At 36.8% G+C, this 12,423-nt stretch overlaps 2 protein-coding genes across 4 annotated transcripts in view; one reads left to right on the top strand and one right to left on the bottom strand.

Annotated features, from left to right (window-relative positions):
- The window catches only part of ddr2a (discoidin domain receptor tyrosine kinase 2a), a 359,575-nt gene that overhangs the window by 278,823 nt on the left and 68,329 nt on the right, over nucleotides 1-12,423 (top strand). The gene's annotated exons all lie outside the window — the stretch shown is intronic.
- The window catches only part of lrp8 (low density lipoprotein receptor-related protein 8, apolipoprotein e receptor), a 180,830-nt gene that overhangs the window by 119,776 nt on the left and 48,631 nt on the right, over nucleotides 1-12,423 (bottom strand). The window lies entirely within an intron of this gene.

A 12,423-nucleotide genomic window follows, 5' to 3' on the forward strand; every position in this document is an offset into this window, starting at 1 on the left:
TTTTTCAGCCATATGTGATTCTTCTCTAAACTGTTACCAAATTGTTGGAGACATAAAATTGTATTGGAGGTCTCTGGATGTAGAATAAAATCTTCCCTCCACTTGAACGAGGAGACCCAGACCTGTTCCAGCATGACAATTCCCCTGTGTGAGCTTTTTGAAGATATGGTTGATGCGGGTTAGAGTGGAAGATCTTGAGTGGCCTGCTGTAGAGCTCTGACCTCAACATTACCTTTGGGATGAATTGAAACGCTGACTGCACCCCACGCCTCCTCACCCTACATCGATGCCCGACTTTACTAATAATCTTGTGTGTTAAAGCACAAGAATCTCCACAAGCACACTCCAAAATCTAGTGGTACATCTTCACAGAAGAGTGGAGGTTATTAAAACAGCAAATCGGGATAAAATGTGTAGCACATACGCAGTCAGGTGTGCACAAACTTTAGTCCAAATAGTGTAAACGCCTCAACAGCTTTAATTATGTCTCTCTGCACTTGTGATGGTGATGGTGCACTTGTTGATATTTTCACAGAGCACCATCTGAAGGCTGCTTTGCTTTGATTTATATTTGATTTGCTCGATATTGTAATAGTAAAAAATAGCTACTCCTCAGACTGACCAGTGTTTTATGTAGGGGATAGTAGGAGTTGTCCAAATGGACTTTACATTGGACAGCATCCTCTTTTCAGACATTAGTCCAGCTCCTTCCTTGTGAATCAGTCTGTTGAGTCTGTTTTTGTCTCGCCCTCTTAGCTTGCTTCCCCAGCATACCACAGCATACAGGAGAAAACCGACCATAACTGTGTCATAACACATTCTCAGAATCGTCCTGCAAATTTGGAAGGACCTCAGACAAATTAAGGCAGCCCTGACCCTTCCTGTAGAGTACCACAGTGTTCTTAGTCAAGCCTAGTTTATTGTCTATGTACACCCCCAGGTATTCTGATATTATTCCCGATTACATAGGAACCTGTAAGAAAATGTCCTCCAAAGAAAATATGAAAATGTCTGTCTCTCAATGGTATATTAAAAACAGGCAGTATAAAGTCCTCACAGAGTCAATATCAGGGCTTCTTGTACTGTATATTCAGCCGTGTCTCTGTGCTTCTCGGTCTGCTCCACAGCACTGACATTTCTTACCAATGATCCCCAGTCAGCTGTGGAAATGATCCCTGCCTTGCTCTTTATTCAAGACCAAAGCTTATGGGTCTTAATTGTATTACTCTCCTACAAATGGAGTGAGAGTATAAGAGGGAGGGGGGGAGCAGGCTGAAAAAAATGGAATTTTGATTTAATGAAAAAGAGCATAATCCCAAAGCAGGGGAGAAAATGCTTTAAGAGCGAACATTATGCTGGCCCATGCCTAAGAGGATTAAACACTGTTAGATAGCAGAGAGAGAGAGAGAGAGAGAGAGAGAGAGAGAGAGAGAGAGAGAGAGAGAGAGAGAGAGAGAGAGAGAGAGAGAGAGAGAGAGAGAGAAAAAAATAAGATGGTTAAGTATAAAGGTGAACAGGTCAGAAAAAGAAAATGGAAAACATATACAAAATTCTGGTCCATAACGGCATAATAGATACCTTGCTACTAAGAAAGCATAAATATTAGACATTTGTTGTGTTAAAAAATAAAAGAATTATTTTCGGGTAAAAATGACAAAATATTTAGTGCTAAAGCATCACAGAACATTTTATTTTTCCAGAGTATGAATTGCACCTTGAGTCATGAGCCCAGTGTGTTGACAAGTGATGAGAAAGTGCACTCCCTCAGCTGAAATAACGGTTTCAATGCATGGCACTTATTTATTGAACTATAACTGCTACACCAGATATTTTCACAGAGCACCATCTGAAGGCTGCTTTGCTTTGATTTATATTTGATTTGCTTGATATTGTAATCGTAAAAAATAGCTACAGATCGTGGTCATTTTGTGTTAGCTGTTTATTAGAGCGTAATCGTACACTAGACTAAGTATCAAGGGGGATCCTTATCCAATACCAGTATCTGTATTGATGTATGCTTTGTTACAGCCATATAATGTACACATCAATTAAATGCAACATGCAAAGGGCTATACATCTAAAATATACTCAATAGATTGTGCTACAGCATCCGTCATATGAAACACAATTTTGCCAGGTACAACGATTGGCCAAATTGGATAGTAGCATGAATTTGAAAGTTTGAAATTAATATTTGTTTATAATCAATTATTATATGGTTCATATTATTAAACTATATAAATAAGCTAATTAATGGACAGGTGATTTTTGGGGCTAAATCTGATACTCAAAAGTCAATTACATCATCATTCGTGAACAGTAATTCAGTCCGATTAGATTAGATTCAGTTTGATTAACAATAAACATTGTCTCAAAGCAGCTTAACTAAGAAAAATAGGTTATGAAGGTAAAATGTATAGGTTTAGTGGCTATAAGTTTGTTCCTTATTAGTTTATCTCTAATTAGATAGTGTGAGGAGGAAACCTTGAGAGGAACCAGACTAAAAAAAACTGCAGTCCTGAGCCATTGCAGCAGAATGTAAATTTTATGTTAATACACACCGGATTCGCAAACAAAGCTGGTAAAATATTAGTAGAATCATACTGTATAACATCAGAATCAACTACTGTACAGTCATCTAAGTGAATCATCAACATTCGATCAAACACAGTCATTTTATCAATGTATCATTTAATATAATATCGCAAAATGTCCATCAAAATCCCAAAGAAAACATTTTCGACCTGCATTATGCATTAAGGTAATCTGGGTGTAGGCAATATGGACTGCCTTTACAGATTTACAATGCAAATGATTTTTCCCTTTAACTCATTTCAAATACTCTATAAACATAAAATAAAATGCTCTGCTTGACTCTTTAGCACCCTAAGCCACATCTCAAACTTTAAACAGTGAGGACCAGGTGGAGAAAAGCCCTGAGAGACCCTTTGTCTTTCTTTAGACATGAAAGGTAATGGCATAGAAGGCTGCTGCTTATTAAATATGTCTGTGAATCTCAAGGTCACAGCTACACTTAAAGCCTATGAGCAATTACCTACACTCCCTGAAAACCAAAGAGTTCCAGAAATCCAGAACGTGGTGTAACGGACAGCAGGAAGAAGTAGTGAGGAAGGAGCGCAAAGAACGAGACGCATTAGTATAATGGCTTTAAACTGTGGGTCAAAACAGCCAAAACAGCTAATATGAATGAGGCAATAAATAAAAGAGGACGGGTGAGTGAAAAGTGTGAAGAATCACATACAGGCTGATCGCTGACTGACTCGATGATTGTTCGCACCGTTGAAAACGCTCTCATTGTGCAAAAGGCCATTGCAGCGCCATTGTTTCTCCTTTGGACGCAGGAGACAGCTAAAGGATTGAACCCCAAGATTAATGTCCTTCCTTGTGTCCACTACACACTCCATAAAAACCTCCCCTTCACTTAAGTGCACTGTTTAATGCCTTTTGCTCTTTGGCAATGTTGTTTAGTGAGGTTTCAGGGTCATTATCAAAGCCAACTTTTATCCTTAAACAGACAAAGTTACAATATTACAAACTAAATCTGTTTCTTTTGGAAAGTCTTATTCGAGTCATGCATTTCAGCAATAATTACACTACGACTAATGAATATAAATGCTGACTAATTCAAAACATGAAATCTCGCATAATCTCAGCCAGTAAAAAAACAAATCAGAAGCTGCTTATTTCTTTTAAAAGCAATAAGGGTTGCTCTTGGTTCTCTTTTAAATCACAATCTGACCTCTCTGAAGCCATTAAGACGTTTTCACTGCTTTGTGAAAACCACAGCCATTGTTTTTGCCTTCATTCTCTTTGAAATGGTGTTCATTTTGCTCCTTGACTCAATTATTCAGTGAGCACAGGCAAATGCACAAGTTACCCCTTTTCCTATGCCAAGAACTCAATCCACTTGACAATCTCATTCACACGTTCAATTCTTTTTTTAACTAATATGGCCAATCTCTCACCCCTCCAAAAATCTAACCAATCGAAAGTTCTCAGCCATGACCCCGAATGGTATTAATGACGATGCTCACTCTGGTAAATTAAAATCTGTGGGTTGGCTCTATATAACAGCTATTTCATTACATATTATTAAACCTGTTAAATATGCTTTTAGATTAAAAAAAAATAAATTCCCCACCCATTTCAAAAAGGTTAGTTTGTATATGTCTAATGATAATGTTAAATAGATTCTAAATTGATCAGATTATTTTGTTTCTAGACTCAAATCCAATTTAACCCAGATATTCGTGCAGTTACTGTAGTGTTAATGCTGATTTCAAGCTATAGATTTATCCAGATGTAGTTAGCGGTATATTGTTTAAAATACAGAGTTTCACAGTATTTAGATCACTTTTGTGGTGAGACTACAGAAACATATTAAGACACACTGAAACATATTCTTACCCAGAATCTGGAAGTCCAGGTTTCCTAATTTCCAATTCTCCATTAGTCTGTCAGGACAATAATCTCAAGTAACCATTTTCTTGCTCTTTATGTTTTGTCTTCTTCTAACGGCAACGAATGTAAGAACCTACTTTTTAATACATGAAATTTAATGTGTATTTTTTATGTTTGTAGTGCATTTTAATAATTATCTAGCTACTATTCTATTGTCAGGGCGGCGACCATGACGCGGAAGCGGGAATAACTCAATCATGTTTTATTGAACTCAAAATACACACACACTAAAAACATTCCCCCGGGATAAGTAATCCAAAGGAAAAGTAATGTCCAACCAAAAGAGTAATTCAAAGGAGACGGAATCAGGAGACGGAACCAGCAGGAATGCTGGTGGTCGAGGAGCCACGGGAATCACCAGCATGACCTTGAAGAACCGACAGCCAGTGACACGAGAACGTGAGTTTATATAGTCGTATCCTTAATGAGTTCCAGCTGTCAGGAATCAAAGCCGGCGTGGCATAGCGAAGGCAGCGTGACCGCTACCGAGGAGGCGTGGCAGGCGGATCCCTGACATCTATATAAATAAAAGTATTTGGACACCCCATTATTTTCAGCCATATGTGGTTCTTTCCCAAACTGTTACCATAATACTGGAGGCACACAACTATATAGGATATTTTTGGATCTGAAATTAAAATTTCCCTTCAATTGAACTTGGAAACCCAAACATGTTGCAGCATGGCGATGCCCTTGTGCACAAAGTGAACTCCATGAAAATATGTTTTGCATGGGTTGGAGTGGTATATGTTGAGTGAGCTGCTTTAAAGCTCTGACCTCAACCCTATTGAACACCTTTTGGATGAACTGGAACGTTGACTGCACCCCAGGCTTCCTCACATCACCCTACATCAGTACCTGACTTTACTAACCCCCTGGTGGCTGAATGTTCACAAATCTCCAAAACGCACTCCAAAATCTATTAAAACAACTTCCTAGAAGAGTGGAGGTTATTATAATAACAGATGGGCACCCCAAAGTGTGGGGTGGGATGGGATGTTCAAAAAGCACTGCGAAACCTATGGTCATGTGTCCATGAAATTTTGTTCATTTAATGTATATCTATTTTTATAAAATGATATAAATCTTTGTTAAAAACATTGTCACTTCTCTTCAACATCTACATTTCAGTGAATATAAATGCCATTACAAACTAAGGCAGTTAAGATAAAAAAAAATCGATAACTCGTACACACAAGAAAAGTGGAGTGGGGTTTAATTTACTGCATGGCAAAGCAGTTTCTGTAATTCACACTGCTCGTGTACTCACAAGGACAAAAGCAGCTTTATTACACACATGGCTGAAAGTGCGCTCTAACAGTTATAAAGCGCCAAGTCGCTGCTCGAGCTATTAAAGACTATTAAAGAATGATGTAGATGTGTCAGATGTGAGGGAAATGATTTTCAATAAAAACAACAATGTAAATTGCTATAAAGAATGTTTGAATGATTAATACATATTAATACATATATCATCAGGCATCATGCTGTCTCTGGAGTCTTTATGGAGTCTGTGTGATTTTGGAACGATCTGTAATGTGATTATTTTACATTTAAGCATAAGATGTGACTGTTTTTTTCTCTAGTGAATTGGAATTTCCTGTATTTTTATAGCTTTAAAATTTAGGACTTATGATTTCTGCATTTCATGCAGTTCTTAAAACTGTAAATTTATATGATGCTGTTAACGTGCATATTGTCCTTTAGAACAAGGGGTTGGTGGTGTTTTTTTATTTTTATTTATTCCTTTTTTTAGATTATTACATAACTCGGCTCAGTTACACCAATTAGTTAAATAAATAAGCTGTACATTTACATTCCAAAAATATTCCTCGGAACGTTCAACAAGGTGAAAGTCGAATCAGAACAGATGGGCCAGGATGGTTGGATGGATCGTGCCAAGTTATAAATATAACGCAGATTAACAACATGTAGAAAACAATTCATGAGTCTCCAAGCCAACAAGATGGTGTAAATTTGCGGCTCTGTCTTTATTGCAAAACATTTCCTCCATTCCAGCCAGGAACAAAACGTATCACATTATATGTATTTATTTCAATACAAGTGACCCTTAAACAGTATACAAGCTCTAACATCAGCACCATTCAATATTTTGAATGGAACTAAAATTAATTCTAAATAACCCCCTATTACATTAGAATATATCAGATAAAATGTGTGCTTTTCTTATTTCAAAACCAGAAATGTAAATTACAGTACATTCCAGTGAACACTTCTCTCTCTCTTTCTCTCTCTTCTCCTCACACCTTTAAGGCAGGGGAACTCTGCTGTGTCCCTGTGTTAATGATGATGGCTTCAGAGTCAAGCAAGCAGGATATTGAAAGCAGACATCTGACAGAGACCTCTCACTGCCACTCACATATACACACATACACATACACACACACACACACACACACACACACACACACTAACACGCACAGAGGATTTAAACACTTCGGGCAGTGTCTAATGAGAAGTGTCAGTGGGAAAGTGAAATAAAGATCTGTAGTTCAGTACTGTCACCCATGTGATCCACTGCTGCTGATGGCGAGATAAGCAACACGGAGAAGGAAAGATTTATCTTATATACTGCATGTAAGAAAAATATATCCTCCGGTCAATAGTATCTAGTCATATTTTGTGCTTTATTTCACTATAAAAGTTTTATTTTTAAATACCTGATTCTGATTGGTCAGAATCTGTTCACTCATTTTTTTTTTTTTACGATTGATATTAATGAACGTGTTTTAACACGTTATTGCTTCTACAGCAACAGCTTACACAGGGACTTGTATGGTGGACATTATACATTAACAGTTAATAAAGAAACTGTTTATATTTGAAAGGGATCTCCAGAGTCCAAATTTTATATTTGAACTTTTACATAATGGGTCAATATTTACAGCCACTATATTGTGATTGCTTGTAATTTCATGGACATTTCCCATTTAAATGCAACTTGAAACGAAAAAAAAAAAAAAAAAAAGGTGTCACTAAATTAATAAACATTGCACGTGTTCGTGGATTTTTTTTTCCTAGAACAGCAAGAATTTCTTCTACCATAACTGTGTTTTAGTGCCACATGGAAAAAAAAAAATCTACGATTACTAGAATAAAGTGGAAATATTCTAAGAATAATGTCAAAAGTACAAAAATAAAAATCTAAATGTTCTTTAGAATAAAGTCGAAATTACGAGAATAAAGTCAAATAGTTTCTAATTTAATCTGTCACATACACACTCATACAGAGTGTGACATATAGTGAAATGCTTTTTTAACTGTCTGACTTGTAAACATGGAAGAAATACAATATAAGATAAAAAAAAAAAAAAAAGAGCAAAGTAATGTAAAAATAAATAAAATAAAGTATATTAAAAGATTTTTTGAGAATAAAGTCGTAATTCTGAGTCGTAGCTTAAAGAGATTAAAGTGGTAATATTTTTAGAAAAAAAATCACAAAATTGCAAAACAATTTTTTGCTGTTTTGCATAAAATGGATGTGGAGGATTTGGTTAAATCCTACTTTTTGTGTTACTATTTAGCAATTAGAAAATTCCTTGTTTTTTGGCGCATCAGCATCAGGAGTTGCCGTCTAATTAGTAAACGGACACTGCAATGGTTATGTAGGAAACAATTTATTCAGAAAAACATATCCGACACACATTGAGGAAATTGCCTCTTTTGTGCAGTCTGAAGGATATAGATGGTTAAATCTGAGTGCTGTTTGAAGAAGTTGTTGTTTCTCAAGATACTATGAGGATGATGGCCAAAGAAATCGACCCTGAAGGAGTTGAACAGCGGCGTCGTCAGAATGTCAGCCAGGGTTCGGGGTTAAAATATTTCAATTTTATTCTCGTAATCTTGGATTTTTTTATTCATTTTATTTTTTTACGTGGCACTAAAACGCCGTCGTACAAACATCGAACTTGCAGGACGAATGCAGCTTTATTTATTAATTAAAAAACCTAATAAAATCTAATAACTGTAGATACGGTGAAGCTTTCTTATTAAACATTTATGAAAAGAGTCCAGTGTTAATACTTTGTTATAGTTTTCAAGATAAGGCTTTTTGGGCTTTAATATGCTGTGTCTTGATATGAATATAGAGATAAAAAAAGAGAGGCTGGTGAGGAAATCAGTGTTCATAGCGGCTATAATGTCGAATGTGATGTTAATTAATAATTGAAATATAAAGAATTTAATGGCTAATGGCTAATCCTAGAAAGCATGATGTGTAAACGCTAACCCCAGCTAGTTGAGGATTTACACAGCACTTGGAGATTACCGAGAGCGCCGGACTGAGAGCACCAGATGGGGAGAGTGGGTCAGAAAACAAGGTAGAGTGTGTGTGTGTGTGTGTGGAGGAGAATGCCAATTGAATCTCTAATGTCAAAAGCTAGCTGTGAGCATGCTGCTTAACATTCTACAAAAACAGAACTTCTTCAGCCTAGCACAATTTACCCTAACTGGTCATTATCGATAGCTGAGCTGACTTGCACCGATCTTCACCACCATATGAGAAGTTCTCGATGAAGTTATGCGTAAATGAAGGAACAAAAAAAAAAAGAATCCACTGTATGAGGAACAGCAGTCCATGGGGTATACACTTGAATGCGTTGCTGCCTTTCATTTAAAAGAAATCTGAGGTGTTAATCTTTTACAATTCCTGTCACCCCGGGTTTCCTCTTTAGAGCCGGAGTTTAAGGAATGCATGTTTATTAACAGCCTGTGAAGATCTTCTCTCAGTAGATGACTAGCAGGGATTCCTTCATAGTTCAAGTCGTCTGTAAAGTGCTGGGTGTGCTTACTGATATCTCACAGCACTTGGTGTTTCACTGTTATGCTACAATAAACTTTTAATATTGATGTAAATGTGACATTTTGCATGGTTCTGAAAAGAAAAAAAAAAAACAGTGTAGCTGTAATCATTTTCGACTGTTTTTGCCAACGCCGCGGTGATGCGGCTTGACTGTGAGCCAATTTTGTGTTGCTATACAACTGAGCCGTACCTTATGTTCATACTGTTTTAATTTACACAAGAACTCAAATTTAGTGCATATATTATATGCAATATTTCCATTGTTGGCTTTCAAAACAATGGCAAGTAAGGCGGATCACGTGACACACTTGCTGTCAATCAAAAAGCCAGCAACCACACAAACCCTAAGAGTAATGATTGTTGTCTCAGTAAATCTTTGTGAACTAATTAGAAGATTATCGTTGTTGCTTTCTTCGAAATATTACACTTTGATCAGTGGCACTTTGGAGGGCACTCACGCATCACGCGTCAATAGTAACCTTTCAGGCTAAAAAGTGAAGCTTTGAAGTAAAACATGGCCTTTGGCAAACCATGAATCTATGATTTATTATTTACTCTTTTATCCTTAGAAGGCAGAGCAGTTTTTTTCTCAAATAACAGAAATGTAATGATCAAACAACGAAGTTAATTTACCCACAAAAGGCTGAAATGCATGATTTATTTACAATAATAATTTATTTTAGATCAATACATATTTATTCACCATGTTATTTTTTTATTTTTACGTCTGATGTAGACACATTCAGTATAATAATAAAAAAAAAAAAATTCCTCTCTTCTACACTGAACCTGAAGGTTGTTCTCAGAGGTACACAGCTTTATGGAACATTTTATATAAGTGTCTGAAGGAATCTTGATTTTTTTCGTTGTTTTTCTTTCTAACTAAGAAAATCTGTATCAAATACACAAATGCTGAGTGCTGTTTCAAATAAAGAGAAAACAATGACGTGGTATGCTATGCCTCAACATCATGCTTGTCATATAAAATACTATATTAAAACAGCATAAAAACAGCAGAGCTCAAACTTTTCTGTCCTACCATGGTGAAAAACTACCTCCTCCTGAAGCACTTGAACTAGCACTTAATTTTCCTGTTTTGTTTTACATTAAAAAAGCATGCTATAATTATGAGTTTGCAACCTGGCAAACCAGTGAATTAAATAAAATCTAATAAATTATTTGTCACATATACATTAAAGCACAATGAAATTCTTTTCTTCCCATATCCCGGCTTGTTTAGAAGCTTGGTCAGATGGCAGGGTCAGCCATAATACAGCGCCCCTGGAGCACAGAGGGTTAAGGGCCTTGCTCAAGGGCCCAAGAGTGGCAGCTTGGCGATACCAGGGCTTGAACCCCTGACCAGCAACTTAGCATCTTAACCACCGAGCTACCACTCCAGTGTTTATGTACTCATTGATAGAAACTTCAAAGCACTATTGTACGTCGCTCTGGATAAGGGCATATGCTAAATCCTTTAAATGTAAATATGAATGCAATACCTTCTGACCAATCATATTTAAGGATTCAACATCAAACAACAACATCTTTTTTAAAAACCAATTGTTATATAACACAGTTAGACAACTAATCAAGCCTAACTAATAACTAAATCTCAATTATTAGCATAGTAACATCTTAATTTAATTGTCTAGCTAAATAAATGCATTTGCCTGTTAGGTACTTCTTCATATTTTCTGCAGCATCCCAAAGAACGTTTTAAGGGGTTTTCGTTGTTTTTTTTTTTTAGCAATTAAAAAAAAAAATAGTAAGACCCCAATTCCTATTATCTACTAAAGGTCATTCAGATGCAATGTGAATGCATGAATGCAACATATAGGAAAATAAAGTTTTCCTATATGATTACTGTACTGTTCAAACCTCAGTGAAAAAAGAAAACATAGAGGAACACAGGGTTCTTCAGGGTAATTCTTCTGGAAATGCTCTGATTAAACGATTAAAACAATATCAATCTGTGATATGATTGAATCGTAGACACTGTAATCAGACCCAAGGTGACGGTGAGGCCGTGAAATTATCTGAACGAGTATAATTGGTGTACAGCGACTCGAACAGCTCGAAATCTGTTGCTATCTTATCAAATTATTCCAATCCACCAAACTGAAACAATTTCTTTTTATCCTGCTTTATGTTGCTTTAGGCACTATTGTGAGATCACATCCTTCATGTATATCTTATTCAACACTAAGCTAATCGCACCTCGCTACGCTTTGCTACATCTACATGAATATTTGAACTCCCAGCTCACTTGTCTTGATCTGCCCTTCTGATACAGGAAGTGCTCAAGGCAGGCATGGTGAGGAACAGGAAGATGGCTGGGATTGAACAGAAGCAAAACCAAAAATCGCACAAGTCACCGAGACCTGGATTGGAGGGAGATTTTGAAACATACGGCAGCTGTTCAGACTGGCATCAGACAAAGGGAGAGAAAGTTCCGAAATAGCAGCCAGGGCTAAGGCCAAGTTTGCTCATCTGGTTGCTAATGGTTTATTGATTGAGAGGTCCTTTCTAAAAGCCAGGGAAAACGAGGTGCTGGGCTAATATCAGCTTAGCATACAGCTGAAAACACAACATGTCTTTCCAATCCATTATGTAGGGAGCTGACCTGTACTGGTCATTTAAAAGCTTAAACCAGTGGTGCACAGCTGCAGTCCCGAGTCCAGCTTGGTCATTCCACCTGCTAAAGTTGCGTTTGAGTGAATAAGTCACAGGTTCCCAAACCAAAAATGTTGAGCTGAAAGTTTCAGTGAAAAAAAAATAGGATTTCTTAAAAGGGTATGGATTAATTTAAACCAAACATTTGTGTGTGTGTGTGTGTGTGTGTGTGTGTGTGTGTGTGTGTGTAGATTTGTGTTTTTTTTGCTTTTCAAACTTTCTGTATCCGTGTCTGTGTGGGAGAGTGTGTGGCTGTGTATACATGTTTGTCTTGGTGTTGGTCCATGTCTCTTTCTGTGCCTGTGCGTCAGTCTTTCGGTATCCATATTTGTGTGTGTGTGTGTGTGTGTGTAAACTGTATGTTTAGCTGTCTGTGTTTTAAGTGTGTTTGTGTGTCTGTATGTCTAAACCACAATAAGTATCAATATGTTTGGGTGTCAATATTT

This window comes from Silurus aristotelis (genome assembly GCF_946808225.1).
Source record: "Silurus aristotelis genome assembly, chromosome: 2".
Taxonomy (NCBI): domain Eukaryota; kingdom Metazoa; phylum Chordata; class Actinopteri; order Siluriformes; family Siluridae; genus Silurus; species Silurus aristotelis.